Below are 17,470 nucleotides of genomic sequence, written 5' to 3'. Positions count from 1 at the left end.
GGTGGGAGAACGCAACAGGTGAGGAGAGTTGGGTGGGAGAATGCGACAGGTGAGGAGAGTTGCGTGGGAGAACGCGACAGGTGAGGAGAGTTGCGTGGGAGAACGCGACAGGTGAGGAGAGTTGGGTGGGAGAACGCGACAGGTGAGGAGAGTTGGGTGGCAGAACGCAACAGGTGAGGATAGTTGGGTGGGAGATCGCGACAGGTGAGGAGAGTTGGGTGGGAGAACGCGACAGGTATGGAGAGTTGGGTGGGAGAACGCGACAGGTGAGGAGAGTTGGGTGGGAGAACGCGACAGGTGAGGAGAATTGGGTTGGAGAACACGGCAGGTGAGGAGAGTTGGGTGGGAGAACACGACAGGTGAGGAGAGTTGGGTAGGAGAACGCGACAGGTGAGGAGAGTTGGGTGGGAGCACATGGCAGGTGTGGAGAGTTGGGTGGGAGACGCAACAGGTGAGGAGAGTTGGGTGGGAGCACGTGACAGGTGAGGTGAGTTGGGTGGGGAACGCGACAGGTGAGGATAGTTGGGTGGGCGAACGCGACAGGTGAGGAGAGTTGGTTGGGAGAACGCGACAGGTGTGGAGAGTTGGGTGGGAGAACGCGGCAGGTGTGGAGAGTTGGGTGGGAGAACGTGACAGGTGAGGAGAGCTGGGTGGGAGAACGTGACAGGTGAGGAGGTTTGGGTGGGTGAACGCGGCAGGTGAGGAGAGTTGGGTGGGGAACGCGACAGGTGAGGATAGTTGGGTGGGAGAACGCGACAGGTGAGGAGAGTTGGGTGGGAGAACGCGACAGGTGTGGAGAGTTGGGTGGGAGAACGTGACAGGTGAGGAGAGTTGGGTGGGAGAACGCAGCAGGTGAGGAGAGTTGGTGGGATGCGGCGGCAGGTGTGGAGAGTTGACAGATCAGGAGTGTTAGTCGGGGTCAACAGCATGTCGGAGATCTGAGCAGGTTTCTAGAGGTGGGGAGGGGGAGGCGGCAGCAAGAGTGGAGTGCCAGTACAAAATCATAACTATGCAGCTAACTGAAATGAAAGCAATGAGTCGGGAAGAATGCGAAGTCAAGCAGAATATAAACACTGTGTAAGTAATGGATTTCATTTAACTAAGCTATTCTATTTATATTCACTGATCTGGTGGGACCCTCAGTCATGGGATGTAACTGTATTTAGCTTCCTGTTGGATACCCTGTACATGGCTCCACTTCATAATCAGCTTTTGCTTGTACTTTGGAGCTACTTAAACAAATTACCTGTTTCAAAATAAAGTAAATTCTTTGTTCTGAGTATTATATTAACTGATTTTTCTTATTTCTTCTGCTCAAGTGGAATTTCTTCTTCCATTCCACTTTAAAGATAGTGCAGTCGTTGACAGCTTAAATTACCTGTATGACAGTGATGTTCTACCAGGTCCAAGCTGATTCTGTCTCTAGCCCAACTCTCCTGACCAGCTGCTACCTACTGCCCCTACCGTCCCCCTATCTAAGGTCAACTAATTCAGCAAAGACCAAGGTTCCAATCTGGGACCTTCCTCGATCTGTATGTCTCACCTAAGGACTGGAACCACTGGGGAGGAGGGGGAGGGGGGTGCAGGGGGACCAATAAACGTGATATTTAGGCTGTTAATAAATTTCAAATGGTTTCTTACTATTTGTTGTTAGATCTCGAGTTGAAAATGTGTGAGGATTATTGCATATTTCCATTAGCATTTGGTGCTGGTCATATCAAGCTGCAATGCTTACAGTTATTTGAATTGGATCCTGTAGTGTTTTCATAGTTATACATAAAGAAAAAACTTTTGTAAATCTTAATTGTGAAATTAAAGCCTGGTACCCAACCAAAAGGTTGCAAGTTCAAGTTCAAGGCTGTCAGCCACTCAAACATGCCTCTTTCCATTGTGTTTGATCTGGATTAATTCTTTGGCAGGCTGTGGTTGGAGAGGCTGAATTCCTGTTACATGATATTGAGGGGTTTCATCGTGGACAGGAAAAATGCTGACATTGCCTGAGTCATGCCTTGTGCTGACTGTTCATGTTCATGGTTCAGTATTGACATTGGTTGTGGAGATATTCACGATTCAGATATTCCTGGCTAGATGAGGGCAGTAAGTAGAATGTGAAGAAAAATGGGAAAGGTAATAAACACATTTGAGATGCTAACAATTTAAGCCACTAATGAATACAATATATACAGACTTTTTTCAGTGATACGAGTTTATAACAAAACCTGATACTAGCAAGACTAAAATAAATTGTTATTTAGTGTTTTTGCATTTAAATTAAATAGGCTTAACAAAAGAAATAGTCACGCTGATGGCTGTTTGACACTTTAGAAAATCTGTACTTTGACAGATTACGGTAATGTGAGTTTAAAAAAAACTGTACTAGTTATCTATTTTTTATAATATAATTTTTACAACAGATCAAATCCCTCTGTATATCTTAATCCCTTAATTTGCTTGAACAACATAGTTCAGCCACAAAGTTAACTCAGGACGGGAATCAGGTGGGTCGTGGCTGAGACATGTGGCAAACTGCCCTGAACTCGGCAGCGTGAGGGCTGGGCAATTTAAAATCCCAGACCACATCTGCAACGGCAGGCGGGAGGAGAATGTCGAGCGGCAGGAGGCTACCAGCAGGGTCCGAATGAACGGTCCCCGGCATTCAGGTAAATCACTGGGGGAGAGTTTCGGGAGGGCCTCGCGATCGTGTGGGTTGCCTGGCGCAGGGGAGGCATTTTAAACTTTCTTTGTGGGCCCATGAACTTGGCATGTGAGGACCGAAGGAAATTTTGCCTTGATTGTTAATAGTGCTCAGATGAGTGATGCACGACTGCTGACACACAGTTGTTCTGGGACCACACCAGTGTATAAACTCCGATGTGCTAATCACATCTGTAGCGGATTTCAATTAGCCAGAAGAAGTTAATTTACATAATTAGGAAGTTATGTATCTGGGGGTACCTGCCAATTTATGCATTAAATAAATATACATATTAGCTGTTGATTAAATCAGCCAGTGGAATGTTTAACTGGTGCCTTATTTGCTATTTAGCCAACAATGTTGTTCAGAGTTCAAATTCTTTACATTTTTATTTATTTCAGTTCTTTGAAATGGGATTTGTAATACTTGTACATTTTTGATAGCCAGTGTCAGCATGATGCACCAGAGCCCAATTTTGCAGTATTGAACATTTTGTGTGTCTACTGCACAGGTGCACCCACGCTTCTGGTATAGGGGGCAGGCCAGGCTGAATTTTGCAATTTAAGACCTGTTGCCTCAATTGACTAGATTATAGGCAAAGGGAAAACTTGGCCTGTAGCAACTTGGCAGGGGCTATAAGATCTGACATGGGGAAAAGCTCTTAAAGAACAGCAGTTGGCAAATAAAGGCAAGTTGTGCTGGTGACAGAAAAGTTGTCTGCTTGTTCACAATAGCACAGTGGTGACACATGAGCCACACTGCTCCTTTTGATATAAAAACAGAAAATGCTGGAGATTCTTTTTCTTCTTAGGCAGTTCCTCAGAACTGAGGATGACTTGCTTCCACATTAAAAATGAGTTCTCGGGTGACTGATGAGTCCAATGCAGGACCTACAGTCTCTGTCACAGGTGGGGCAGATGTTGGTTGAAGGGGCGGGTGGGTGGGGTGCTTGAGCTACCTGCGCTTGGCTTCCGCTTGCTCCCGACGAAGAGACTTGAGGTGTTTGGCGCCTTCCCAGATGCTTCTCCTCCACTTTGTGCAGTCTTGGGCCAGGGATTCCCAGGTGTCGGTGGGAATGTTACACTTTTTCAAGGAGGCTTTGAAGGTGTCCTTGAAGTGTTTCCTCTGCCCACCTGGGGCTCTCTTGTAGTGCCGGAGCTCCTGGAGGTACTCAGCAGGTCAGGCAGCATCTGTGAAGAGAGAAACAGCGTTAACGTTTCAGGTTGATGACCTTTCGTGCTCCTTTTGATGTTGTGTTGGAGGTCCTGCTGCAGGAGGTGCACCAAAGGAGAGTGGCCCTATTTAGAGCTAAAAACCATCTTCTCTTTAAAATGACAAGCACTAGCTTGACTTAAACAAAATGGCCTAGAAATTCAATGGTGCCGTGTCCGTTTGTAGGCGCAAAATGGACATCTAGGCCTAGAAATTCACTAAGGCCTGAAAATGGACGCAGGAATCGCAATGCGAGATGTGCCCACGCCCGTTCAGAAAGTGCAGGCCAGACGTCAATTTGGTGCTGCCTGCTAATTTAAATGATTGTATCGAACAACCCGGTGACTATCGCACTGCTGACAGGCTGTGTGCTAAGGAGGGAGCCCAAATTAGCATCGCTGGAGCAAGGCTGCCTTTCCTTAAAGCTAGATTGTTTGTTTTCAAGGCAGTCTCTAGCCCTTAAAGCTGAACTGCCTTCTGAAAGAAAAAATCATTCAGAACTAGGCAGCCTGCAGCTCTGAAAGCTGAACTGCTTTCTGCACATAAAAAGTGCTAAAAGTGCTTCAGCACTAACACAAATGGCTCAACAGGCCAGGGAAAGGGCACCCAGGATCTCGGACGCAGCACTCGAGCTTTGTGCAGGGGGTCAAACACTGGAAGAGATGTCCTCTACCCATTGGGGGCCAGGAGGCCCTCTAGAAAAAAGGATGTGGGACCAGATCACCGAGGCTGTTACTGCCAGCAGTGTCACCTCCAGGACCTGGCTCCAGTGCCCAAAGAAGTTTCATGACCTCAGACGAGTGGTCAAGGTCAGTGAATGCATCTTCAAAAGCCGTCTCCTACCAACTACACCACCAGCCTCATACACTGCTCAATGCACGATCCCCCCCACCCATCACTCACCATCAACAATCTCTACCAAACGCAAGACACACCTCACATTCCAAGCTTCACCTCACTCCTTTGGAGGAGACATTTTTGGTAGGGGCATGGCTGAGCCCTTGGCCAGCGGCAGGGCTGAAAGAATACACATTGCTGGTATCCTCATACGTTATCCTCCTTCACACATCCCACTTCCCCCTCATCCCACAATGGCCCAGTAATTCGGGTCCAAATGCGTGAGTACGGTCTGGGTACTCACGCATCTGGCCGGATGAAATGCCGGCGTTCAGGAAACACCGTGCATGCGGGGAACGCCGGCATTTCCAGTCCTCTGAACGAAGGGGTTCAGAGGCACAGCGCATGCGACTGCACAGGCAGCGCGTGCGCAGTGAACTTCGTCGATTTCATTCATGGATTCAGTGAGGGTAAGTCCTTACAAGTTACACTTGAAAAAAGCATGTGTAAAGTTGCTCCAAGGCTGCGGAGGAAGATATATTTTATCGTGGAGCTTCTGAAGGGCAATATTTTTGTTTGGGAAAGGGAGGAAAGTTATTTTAAGAAATGCTGAGGTTAGTTTTAAAGTTTAAATTTTTTTTTTTAAACGGGTTTTCAGTACGGTAGGTAGAAGGAGCAATTGTGGCTGTGTGAATTGAATGTGAGAATGAATGTTCTAAAATGAGTAATGTAACATTTCCAACACTTTTAAGAAAGAAACTTTTCATCAGTAATAAGTAATTATGTATGTATGTCCGCATATATTCCTTTACGTATATGTATGTATGTTTTATATTCCTTTACTTATGTGTATGAATGTATGTTTTTAATTATGATTTTCCAATAAGTTACTTTCTCTGAAAGTCATAATTAAATACATACATTCATACACATAAGTAAAGGAATATATACATACACGCAAAGGAATATATACAGACATACATACATAATCACTTAAAAGAATATATTACTGATGAAAAGTTTCTTTCTTAAAAATGTTGGAGTCATTTTCACACTTAATAAACACAGCAAATTCAATTCACATAGCCACAATTGATCCTTCTACCTACAGTACTGAAAACCTGTTTTAAAAAACAAAAATAAACTTTAAAACTTACCTCAGCATTTCTTAAAATAACTTTCCTCCCTTTCCCAAACAACCGCAGCCTCTGGAGCAACTGTACTCATGCTTTTTTCATGTGTAAGTTGTAAGGACTTGACCTCACTGAAAGCATGAATGAAAGCGGCGAATTTTACTGCGCACGCACTGCCTGTACAGTCGCATGCGTTCTGCCTCTGAACCCCTTCGTTCAGAGGACAGGAAATGCCGGTTTTCCCCGCATGCGCTGTGCATGCTGAAAACCGGCATTTCCTCCGGACAGACGCGTAAGTACCCCGACCGTACTCGCGCGTTTGGAAGGGAATTACTGGGCCAACATTTTACATGTCAATAAAATGAAAAATTTAACAATTGCACGATTTGCCCCCTCGCATTTGCGACTGAGGGTCCAAGGAGGTGCATTGCGCAACAGGTCATCGTCGTACGTATCCTCACACTGTTCCCTTTCGGGAACTGTATGAAGTGGTGGAAGGATTTCTGGCCACGTTAACACTCCTTCCGTGACCATAACCATCTTCATACCAGCCATTAGGGTGGTTAGTCCTATGGCGTGAGGGTTTTACGGGCTCCCACAACCCATCTGAGGGGGGGGGCCACCCACACCCGCGGACGCAAGTATCCCGCTGGATGTCCACCCAGAATTTATAGTTGGAGCTCCGACTCCACTTGCCGGGACTGTCTGGAGTGGGGTTCGAAACCCTACTCCTTCTGGCCCAGCGGCGGGGATGCTTACCGCTACGCAAAAGGCCCACTCCGCGCAAAAGGTGACACCCATACGTTTCCTGCGCCTTTTCCCTCCCCGTGACTGGAGCCCTATGCTGCCACTTGAAAGACCAAGCTATCATCTGTCCTTTTTGCGGCGCCTTTGACTTCTCATTACCAATGATGAGCAGGCGCTGCGCCTCCACCTCGTTGAGGAGATTGCTGAGGTCATCATCAGTTCAATTGTGAGTTCTTTTAATGCCGTGAATTGTGCTCATTCCAGCCATTTCACGTTGCTAATCGGATTGGGCCTTTGGTGTAGCGGTAGGATCCCCGCCGCTGGGCCAAACGGGGTAGGGTTTCGAACCCCGCTCCAGACAGTCCCGGCAAGTGGAGTCAGAGCTCCGGCTCTAAATTCTGGGTTGACATCCAGTGGGATATTTGCGTCCGTGGGTGTGGGTGTGGGTGGCCCCCCCTCCTTGTATAGCTTGTGGGAGCCCGTAAAACCCTCCTGCCATAGGACTAACCACCCTAATGGCTGGTTCAAAGATGGTTACGGTCACGGAATGAGTGTTAATCACGGCCATAAATCCTTCCACCACTTCATACAGTTCCCCAAAGGGAACAGTGTGAAGACACGTATGACGACGACATTGCTAAATAAATAAATGGAATAAAAAAAATTATTTTAGGGCTTTTAAAAGTCTTTAAATTGCTTTAATTCTGTTTAAAACTACTTCAGATTCTTCAAAATAATGTAAACGTTTTTAAAAGTTTATAAAAGTTACCAAAAGCTTCATAAAAATACCAAAAACCTATTTAAAATGCTGCTTTGCATGTAAAAATGCTTAGCAGCTTGTGAGAAACATTGGGGGCGTGTCCTATTAAACTGAGACCTCAAGGGGCGTGTCTCACTTGCACAGCGCGCTCCAGGCTTCGTGCTGGCTGCACTCCTGGGCGGCGTGACATCAAACGCTGCCCGGGATTCTTCTGTTTCAAAATGGAATTCCAGGCGTCCCTGGAGGTGAAATGTCAGCGCGTCGGGTAAGTGCATATCAGGGGCTTGCACGCGCGGCAAGCCACCGACCCGAATTACTGCCCCAATATCTCCTGATGGACAAGCTGCGCATGGTGTAAGCATGCACCTCTTGCTTTCCTGCCCTCCCCTCACCACAACCCTACCCTTGTGCCTTCCCCATTTCAGACACCCAAGAAATCCAGCCTGCCCAGCCAATGGTTGACGAATAAGAGGGAGAGATGAGTGAAGAAAAAGAAGAAACACTGTCACTTGATTTCACACTCTCAGCCACCAGCTCATCGAGATTGTCCTGCAAGGCCAACTGCTGCGTCCTCCACTGAAAGTCAGCAGCCTTCCACCAGCCATGCTGCAGCTACTTGGGTAGCACTGCGTGACATCACTAGGATAGGCAAAGGCAAATGCAAGACAGTCACTAAGGGAATCCACAAGGGTGATTAGTTGATTTTTTTGATGTAATATTGGATGCATATATGGATAAAGTTGGATTGTAAAGTTTGCTTTGTGGTGGCTTTTATTTCAGCATTGTGGCCAAGGGGATGCTGTGATGGTCAGTAACAGAGGGAAGGTAAGGTGTGGGACAAATGTTGAAAGGGAAATTGGGGTTGTGTTCACTGGTACTGCAGGCGGATGATTCGATCCTGGATATCCCGGCGAGAAAGGAGCTATCTGGGTTGCTTCCTTCCTCTGCTTCTTCCTCTTCTGCTTCTTCCTCTTCTGCTTTTTCCTCTTCTCTTCTGCTCCCTCCTCTTCTGCTCCCTCCTCTTCTGCTTCCTCCTCTTCCCTCTGCAAGCAACTTGTCCCTTTTGCTGCTTCTGCTTCATCTCCATGTGATGTTGCAGCCCAAGGGGGACTGCAACTAGAGCTCCCAGGACTGTGAGCTACTGGTGCTCTCAGAGGCCTTCCTTTAACATCCAAAGCCTTGCAAGCCTTCAGCAGCACTCCCTGCACACTTTGGGCTGGATTTTCTCATTGTGGGTGGGTGGGGGGTATGTCAGGTGGTCGGCGTGTCAGGACCCCGCCTCCGATGTGAGGTGGGATGAAAGTGCGATTTTGCCCTAATTGGGCACTTGACTTCCAGCGTGTGGGAACCCCTGGCCCAATGAGTCTTTTGATACTGAAACTCACCTCTGTTGACATCATCTATGCAGCTGGATTTAAGGCCTGCAAGCAGCCTTGGTTCTTTTTCAGCCTTACAGCTTTATCAACATACAGTACTTCTGAGGGGTTCCTACTGCAACTATGTCCAGCTCCAGACCAAAGTGTGCACCCAGATTTGATGAGGCCTCACTCGAAGCTCTGGTGGAGGGAGCAAGAGCAAATAAGGAAGTGCTCTTTCCTTCCTCGGGGAGGAAAAAGCCTCTACAACAGACCGAAGCTGTGTGACTGCAAGTGGCACAGGAGGTGAATGCGATATCAATGTGCAGCAGAACCTGGCTGCAGTGCAGAAAGAGGTTTCATGGCCTTCTCCACACAGGAAAAGTGAGTATTCCATCCCCATGACCCTCAATCTGATCCCCATTGCCTCTCATCACCAGCACTCTGCTTTGTCAACTTCCTCCTCCACATCCCACTTGACCCTTACATCCCTGCACCCTTACCCATTCCCTCTCTCTGTATGCTCACATTCACTTAACTATTCAACTATGCAGCCCTCACACTCCCTATGACAACAACTTACAACACACAGGGGGGGCCCTTGGTCTTGGCACCTTACTCCATCTTTGTGTCCTTCTAAGCATCTATGCTATGAATTCTCCACACACTCCTTCATTCTCACTCAAACTCCACTTGTGTCCCTCATTGCAGGAAAAGAGAACCCACAATAAGAGGGAGAGGGCGAGGACAGGGGGAGGGCCACCCTCAATAGCCCAGCTCACCACTGCAGAGGAGGCAGCCCTGGAGATTGTGGGAGTGGAGGAGGATGCGCAAGTGGGGGATGGACAGACGGGCGCATCAGAGCATCAATGTTCATGCAAAGTTTATCTCATGTCTAACTCTTTCCTTTACTCCTCTACAGGACCATCGACAGCCCCCCTCCCCACTGTCCAGGAGGAACAGCCTAAGTGCCCAGACTCCTCAGAGGAAGCTGCAAACACTGAGGGTGCGGCATCAGCAGAATTCAGCGTACCCAGCACCAGCGCAGACACACCTTGGTGGGACCTTCGGAACATAGAGTAGAGTTGTCACCTGGTGTATCACAGCTCACAAGTGAGCATCAGCAGATGGTGGAGACAGGGTCAGTAGTGGAGAGTCCTCGTTGGAGGGCGCAGGGCTCTCCCAGCTCGGCTCCGCTGCATGTCGGCCCTGTGCCTCCGGGTCCATCCAGAAGGCGAGCGGTGCTGGAACTCCAGGAACAGGTGCAGGAGCCGCTGGCAGTTTTTGTCTCCAGGGTCACTGTGAGTGTGGAGTGAATGGAGGAGTCCATCGCTAACATGAGCAGGGCCTTTGTGGAGACGTTGGTGGATGAACGCATCACCACGGAAAGGATGGCAACCTCCGTGGAAAGGATGGCTACCTCCGTGGTAAGGCTGGCTACCATAGAGGAGAGGATGGCTAAGGTAGAGGAGAGGATGGCTATGGCCATGGATGAGCTAAGTTGCCAGGGTCTTGAAAACATGGTCATTGTTCAGAATAGAATGACATCTCTTGAGGAGCGATGGTCAGCTATTGTAAGATTCTCAAAATTAACAGATCCCCCATTACGAAAGAAAACCCTATTAAAGTGATTTTGGACCCTTGCTTAAAACTTCAGGAGTGATAAAAGGGCATGTTGGGCCTAACAAGGAGATTCAAGATCAGAAATCAGACTTGGCATTTTAAAAGGACATGTTCGGGCATGTTTGGGAAAAAGGCTGCAACAAAGAATGGGATCTACTTTTGCAGTAGACAGTTTGAGTATTCGAGATAATCAAACTGTCTTTGGGAACTGTAAACATCACTCAGCCCCTATCAAGAAATTAACATGCTAATAATAGACCCACGGAAGGACAGCCTTACAGAACCCATCCAAAAACATGCATAAAACAAATCGTTTAGCCAACCTACAAAGAATCTCAGGCCCCACAGGAAACTCAAAGCTTGAGGACAATTCACTACAATTAGATAAGAGCTCAACAGCTCAGGAAAACCATCCCGAAACTACTTCTCACATTTTTAAACTACTTCAACAACTCAGGAAGCCATCTCAAAACCGCTTAAACAATTTACACAACTTAATATTAACGAGCCTGCCAAAATCTAACAATACACCTAAACTGATTTGGCGCGTAGATTAGCAGACCTCGATTAGTATAATTGGGGGCCTGTTCAACAGTTAAAGAGTACAGTTCAGCAAGGTGGGAGTTCACGGTTCAGTAGGTTCAAGTTCAGCAAGGCGGAGTCGAGCAGTACAGCACAGTTTGATCGGAAAAGAAGAAGCAAGTTCAAGGAGAGCCATCGCCGAGCAACATCGAGGTTGAGGAGCAAACATCTCGAAGCAGTCCTCTCTCAAAGAAGTAACACACCAATGGGCACCTTGCGGCACCAAGGGCCCCACGAAACAACCAACCGAATATCACCCACAGCCAACCGGGTAATATTGGGCCACCCCGACCAACGAAAAACCAACTTGGAAGAAACCGAAGATCCGCAAGTCTTTTCCACTCTACAAACTATCCTGACTTACCTCTGGGTAAGATTTTATCCAAAAGACTCTAGGCCCTATTTTCTAACCAAAGAAAATTGGGTACTCACCTGATAGATCCAATACGCACCCTACCGCATCAGCGGACTCGCGAAGACTAACCAGATACGCAGGTGACGTCCTCTATTGCGTCCGGGGTACGGCAGGCCCCAACCGACACATCTAGCGAACCCCGAAATCGCGAACCAGCTCAACTGTCAAGGAGTCGTTTTGGTGAGCATTATCCCTGGTCCTTCAGAGCCTAACTTAGCTAGTAAGGTGGGATTGGGAGGGGTGAGAGATTTGTCTACTGTAACTTTTCCCTCATGTATGTCGAAGTATTTCCCCATTTTATTAGTGTTATTATTGTGTTGTATTTTCCTTCTCAAATAAAAATCAAAGTTCTTGCACCAAAAATCAGTTGTCTGCTGCACTTTTATCACAACCCCAAATAAGTCCAAGGTCTAGAACCAAGGGAGTGGGAGCGATTCGAACCGCTCATAAGTCAGAGGTGAAGCTGACCCCACACACCACCCCGTACATAATGGCGACTGCGGCAGGACCTTGGGAAAAGGGATGTGATGCAGTGGGCACTGTTTTTGAGGAGAGAACTAAGATGGAAGAGAGGATTTCCTCTTACGTGTTCAAGAAAGTAAATATAACAAAGAAATGGGTGCTCAGTCTGTTGCGTGCTGAGTGTCCAATGGTGCTGCAGCCAATTGGACTGAGAGCAAGGACCACAAGAAGTCTGTGGAGAAAGCCATCTGGTTGGTCTGCTCCCAGCGACAGATCCAGCTTTTAGATAAACGAATCGAGGCACTGACAGAAGAGCTGCAGGAATCAGCTCTACTGTCTCAAGCAAGAGCTCTAGCAGGGGAAAGGTTGTTAGCAGAACTAAATGCCCAAAACCAGGAAAAATGCAGATAGTAGAGAAACATAGGAACAGACAGGAATACTTTCGGTGTCAGGTCACCGAAGCAAAAAGTAATGAGCTAGTGTTATGAGAAGAGAACGTCCACCTTGCCAAGCAACTAAAAGAACAGTGGGAGAGGTTGAGAGATGTACAGGCAGCTTATAAGATAGCGAGCACTAGGGGGTTTGAAGCGGGAGATCACGGCCCCTGTCAGAAGCAGATCGATAGTTTAAACCTTGCTCTGTCCAGGGCAAAAGGCATGGTGTGCCTAATAAGCCTGGGTGTGGCCCGGGTGGACCTGGAAGTAGAAGGGGAAACTGTTCAGACGTCACCTGTGGCGCCGGGGACCAACCTGGTTGGGCAGCAGGAGGGACGGGCGATTTGTCAGGCTGGCAGGGAGATCACACCACCACCACCTGTGGCGCCGGGTTTTAACTCAGTTTGGCAGCAGGGAGAGGTGGGCGAAGCAATGCAAGAAATGTCGGGGCCAGGGCCGATGCGCCCGGCCCAGCAGCAAATGTTTGGCCCGCCCAGCGGTGGTGGGTGTCAGGGACCCCTGGAAAGCCAATTTGTGGTTCCCCATGGTACCCAGCAGCTTAGGTCTATGATAATCCACCTGAACAAACTCACCCAAAAGGGAGACCCCTCAGTCCACTTCATGGAAGTGGAACAAGCAGCAGGCATTAATGAGTGTGATCACTCCGAGATGGCCAAAATGCTCCTTTTATCTCTGGATGGCAAATTGTACCAGTCCCTCTCTGCGGAGAGCAAGAAAGGGCAAGGGCGGTACACTGCCATCCGGGAGGAAGTTCTGAAGGCCATGGGTATGAACGATGGTAGTCCTTTCTCCCGGGTGGAGAAGACAACACAGCTAGCAGGGGAGACCCCACAAGCTTTTGCAGACCGACTGTGGCCTGTGTGCAGGAGTGCCTGTAATGGGGATCTCAACCAGGCTCACCTGAATCAGGACAAGCCAGCCCACTGGCTCCAAAGCCTGGTGGCAAACAGCTTGCCATGGATCATAGCCAAGGCTGAGCTATGGTTTGACCCAAAAGGCCCCCAGGTCATCGAGGAGACAGTGGTCAGACAACTGACCCTGGCTTACCGCAACGGTAGAGGGATGGAAGAACACCCACCAAAAAGAAAGATCCATGAGATGAAACTTAGCCAGAATAAGAAAGAATGGCACCAGGAAGGGGGTAACCCTCCCGACACGAAGCATAACTGCTTTGGGTGCGGGAAGAATGGGCATTGGGGAAGGGACTGTAGGAATCCGCAGAAAGATAAGATAGGAAAGAACCCCCAGCTCCTGCCCCAAAAACAGAAACACGACCTCTCCCCCACGCTTGATTCAATAGTAGCTGCGCTCCGAGTTATATTAACTGGCCAAGGGAAGGTAGCCACCGCCACTGGTGCTTTAACCCCATCTGCCCCACCCAACCCAGACCTATGACTCGAACCAGTGCAGCCTGTCTACCTGTGTCCCCTTGAAAGACGCACCCAGGAAGAGACCTCACGTAATATGGGGGAATACCTGCGGTGCCAGGTTACGGAGGCCAGGTTAAATGAGCAGGCCTTGCGGGAGGAGAACACAAGATTAACAACGAGAGCTGACAGTTTGGAGGGTCAGCTAAGGGACATTAAAATAGCTCATAAGGTAGCTAGAAGTAGGGTTTATGAAGACTCTGATCACGGTCCCTGCGAAGAAAGGATTAAAAAATTGACCCAAGCCTTGTCTGAGGCCAGAGGCATGGCCTGTTCAATGGTACCAGGGGAAACCCGGGTGGAGTGGGACGAGGAGGGTCAGGAAGCAGAGGATAAGGTTAAGGATAGAGATCCTCAGCCAGCAGCTGTGGCAGACTCACAGACCGCACCGGTGGGGGCAGTGGCTTGTGTCACTGGAGGGGCCATCCCACCAATTATTTGGGACACGCCCCCAGTAACCGGAGCCCTAAGAAGGTCTCCTCGCATACCACAGCCTAAACTACCATGATCACCAGTGTACCAGTTTAAACGGTTCAGCCCCAGAAGGGTCGCAACCCGAAAAGGAATGCCCAAGGTCAGGGATCAATCTAAGGACAGGGATCCCCAGCCTGCAGCCTCCAACGGTGAGGGACTCACAGGAGAGGTATCGTTGGGCAAGGAAAGCAAGAGGGATCCCCAGCCTGCAGCCTCAGGCTGCACGGAACCCACAGGACAGGACAGGGACTCGGCAGCCACACAGAAGGGGGTAGTGTGCTGCAGTACAGGAGAGCACATTCCCCCGATCATCTGGGATTCAGGGAAACTCCCAGTTGTTTTAAGAAGGACTCTCCGGGTCCGGCGGCACAGGCCACCTTACGCCCAGGCGTACAAGCTGCCCAGAGGCCACAGAAGGCAGAGGCCAAACAGGAATTAGCCTGGCCGTCCGGAGACGGGCGGCGGATGTACATAGCTTCTCTGTTGAATTTTAAGTGTGTTTTATAGTTTTGATAGTTTTAGGTTTACTGTTGTTTAATTAGTTATGATAAGTTTAAGTTTTCGAGACTTGATAACTGTGTCAAGCCAGAGAACCTTCTAGGGACATGGCTATCTGTTTATGTGTCCCTACAGAAAGGAAATCAGCATGGGAAAGTTTCTGCTCCTGCTCGCCCTGGTAGGGGTGAGCATCGGTGACCGAGGTGATGTGGAGGACTCCCACATCTATGGGTGCTCGGGAGAGAGAGCACCAATCGTTACCGCTGGGGGTGGTGAAACGGGATGTGGAGGAGCTCGCCATTTACTTCCATGAGGGAAGATGGCCAGGGTGGCTGGGGTCTAACTCAACACAATACTCCAGCCAGACTGGGTTCACCTACAGGGAGGCCTCCATCCCGTGCCCCAGGGTAAAGGTCGTTGCTACAAGGGTCAGCGTCACTGAGGGGAAACGTGTGTGCCTTACATGTAAAAGACAGATTCCCCAGAATAGGTGGTGGTGGCTCAGGAAGCTGAGCAGGGACATAGGGGACCGTACAGCCGACTGGGAACGACTGGGGAATGACACCCACCGGACGATCACAGGGACCCAAGGGGGAGTGAGTGTGTGTTGGGATAAGTGGTGGGAGTCAGAACAGGGAATCTGTCTGTATGTGGGGTCAGAGAGAGTCTGCCCCACAGGCATATCCATCATCTTCTCCAGACATTGGCAGGATGCCGGTGAGGGGATGGGGTGGGATTCTAGCCTGCATGCGTGCGCGGTCCCACACTCCCCGATCCCAGTCAATGCCACCGAACTCGTAGCACGCCCCCGAAAGCCCCTGCCCACGACCACGACATCACAGACAATAGTAGAGAGGTGTCCTACCACCACCAAGGGACCAGGGAATAGGTTAGTACTAGTGCCGACCGAAAAGGTACTACACCAGGGGGTACACTATGCAGTAGCTTCAGTGATCCTAAACCTTACCGAGGTACACTTACCTGCATGGTGCCCTAAGGAGACAGAACAGTTGTACCAGGCCCTACTAAAGGAAATGTTTAGGAAGTTTTATGAATTTGACTTTGCCAACGTAGACAAAGCAGAACTGTACGCTTTACGTGCTGAGCATACGATTGGCGCGGGGAGACAAAGAAGGGGAACCTGGAACAATATTTTCACCACTTATAATACAGGATCCTCTGTAATAAACAGCCTGGATGACATAGAGCTACAACCACAGATAAATGGCTTAAAAACCCAATTACGGAAAATCCTAACAGAAGAGAACACAGTGGTAGGCTCAGAGCTACACGAGGACCAAGCTATGACGGTTAATTTAAAAGAGATCATTGCTGAGCTAGAGAGACACGCTAAAACAGTAAATGCACTCATACGGGAGGAAAGGAATGCTTCGGATCAGGCTGCACAGAATGAGGTGTGTGTGCTATACGGGGCATGGTTGCTGGGCGAGGGACGCAGCAACCTGGAGGATTTAAAAGAGGGTTTAGTCCCCTCCTGGATTAGCAACAAGCACCTCGCAGCCCTCCACCTGTTTAGTAATTCACTGAGCCCGTGTCAGCTCCGTCTAGCCTCTGAAGCCTACCCTGTCCCAGTGGATTGTGGACGTTCCAATCACACTATCATGGGGATAGTAGTGAGGATGCCAGTCATGGGTGGGACAGCCTGACCCGCACCGGTATATAGGGTGGAGAACATTGGAATCATTCAAGGGGGTGCACACGTCCGTTTCGCAGCGGTCCCACTTTATGTCATAAAATGGGAGCACGCTATGACAGGTACAGACCTCTCCGGGTGCTGGAGTCGGGGTGCACACATAGTACTGTGCCCCCAGCACTTGAACGCCTATTCTAGACTACAGTGTAGGTTTAAAGCTGCTGGCGCACAACCTGTGAACTGTACCATGGAGGTAATGGCACAGGACCATGTTCCCCCACAAGTAGCATTCATAGGAGGTGGGACATATTGTGTCGCCACAAGTGCGGCCCAATACCAGCATGGACAGCACATCTGGTGTCCGGTGAGTGACAGCAGTTTCTGCTTTGAATCCGAGGCAGAAGTTCAAGTGGCCCAGGAACGGATTGTACCTGTTCCTGAACCCTCCACTGTTCACCTCACTGTAACTGAAAACATCACCAACCTGCAAAACTATGTTGCACATTTTGGCTATGAAATTCCCCCTCTACCTGAACATCTTACCACCCTACTAAAAGCAGTTGTTATATCACAAAAAACATTTCTACACACTAGAACAGAAGACAGTCGAGATAGGGGCCAAGATCTTGGATATCGTAGTTCCACCCTGGTGGGATATTTTTGAAAATATAGAGGTCCCTTCTTGGATCAGACTGGCTCCCCACATTTTAGTAGTCTGCTGGCTAGGTATAGTTTTCTACTTACTGTGCACAAAGTGCAAGGGGAGGGACAGAATGCTCTGATCCCAACATGAGAGAGCATGGGACAAGCATCAAAATAAAGTCTATGACCAAGTATGAGACGAGCCTTAATCATTATTAAAAATAAAGACTGTGACCGTGTATTTTTCTTTTCTATGTATGTGCCATATTTTGTCTTTCCAAGTGGTGCAGGGGTGTTGGACCCCCTCCGTGCTTGGATATGAATGTAACTGAATTTTATGTATCTGAACACTACACCTAAAGGGGAATATGTGTTTTGGGGTTTTAGATAGGTAAAATACAGGGGAAGGTTGGTTCTCAGGGATCAGAAATTTTGCTCACCCAGTATGATACTCTAACGAGTAAAGTATCACAGGGGGGACTGTAAGATTCTCAAAATT

This window comes from Somniosus microcephalus, chromosome 6 (assembly GCF_052327205.1).
Source record: "Somniosus microcephalus isolate GS21.2 chromosome 6, FLI_Smic_1.0, whole genome shotgun sequence".
Taxonomy (NCBI): Eukaryota; Metazoa; Chordata; class Chondrichthyes; order Squaliformes; family Somniosidae; genus Somniosus; species Somniosus microcephalus.
This window is presented reverse-complemented; position numbering follows the sequence as displayed.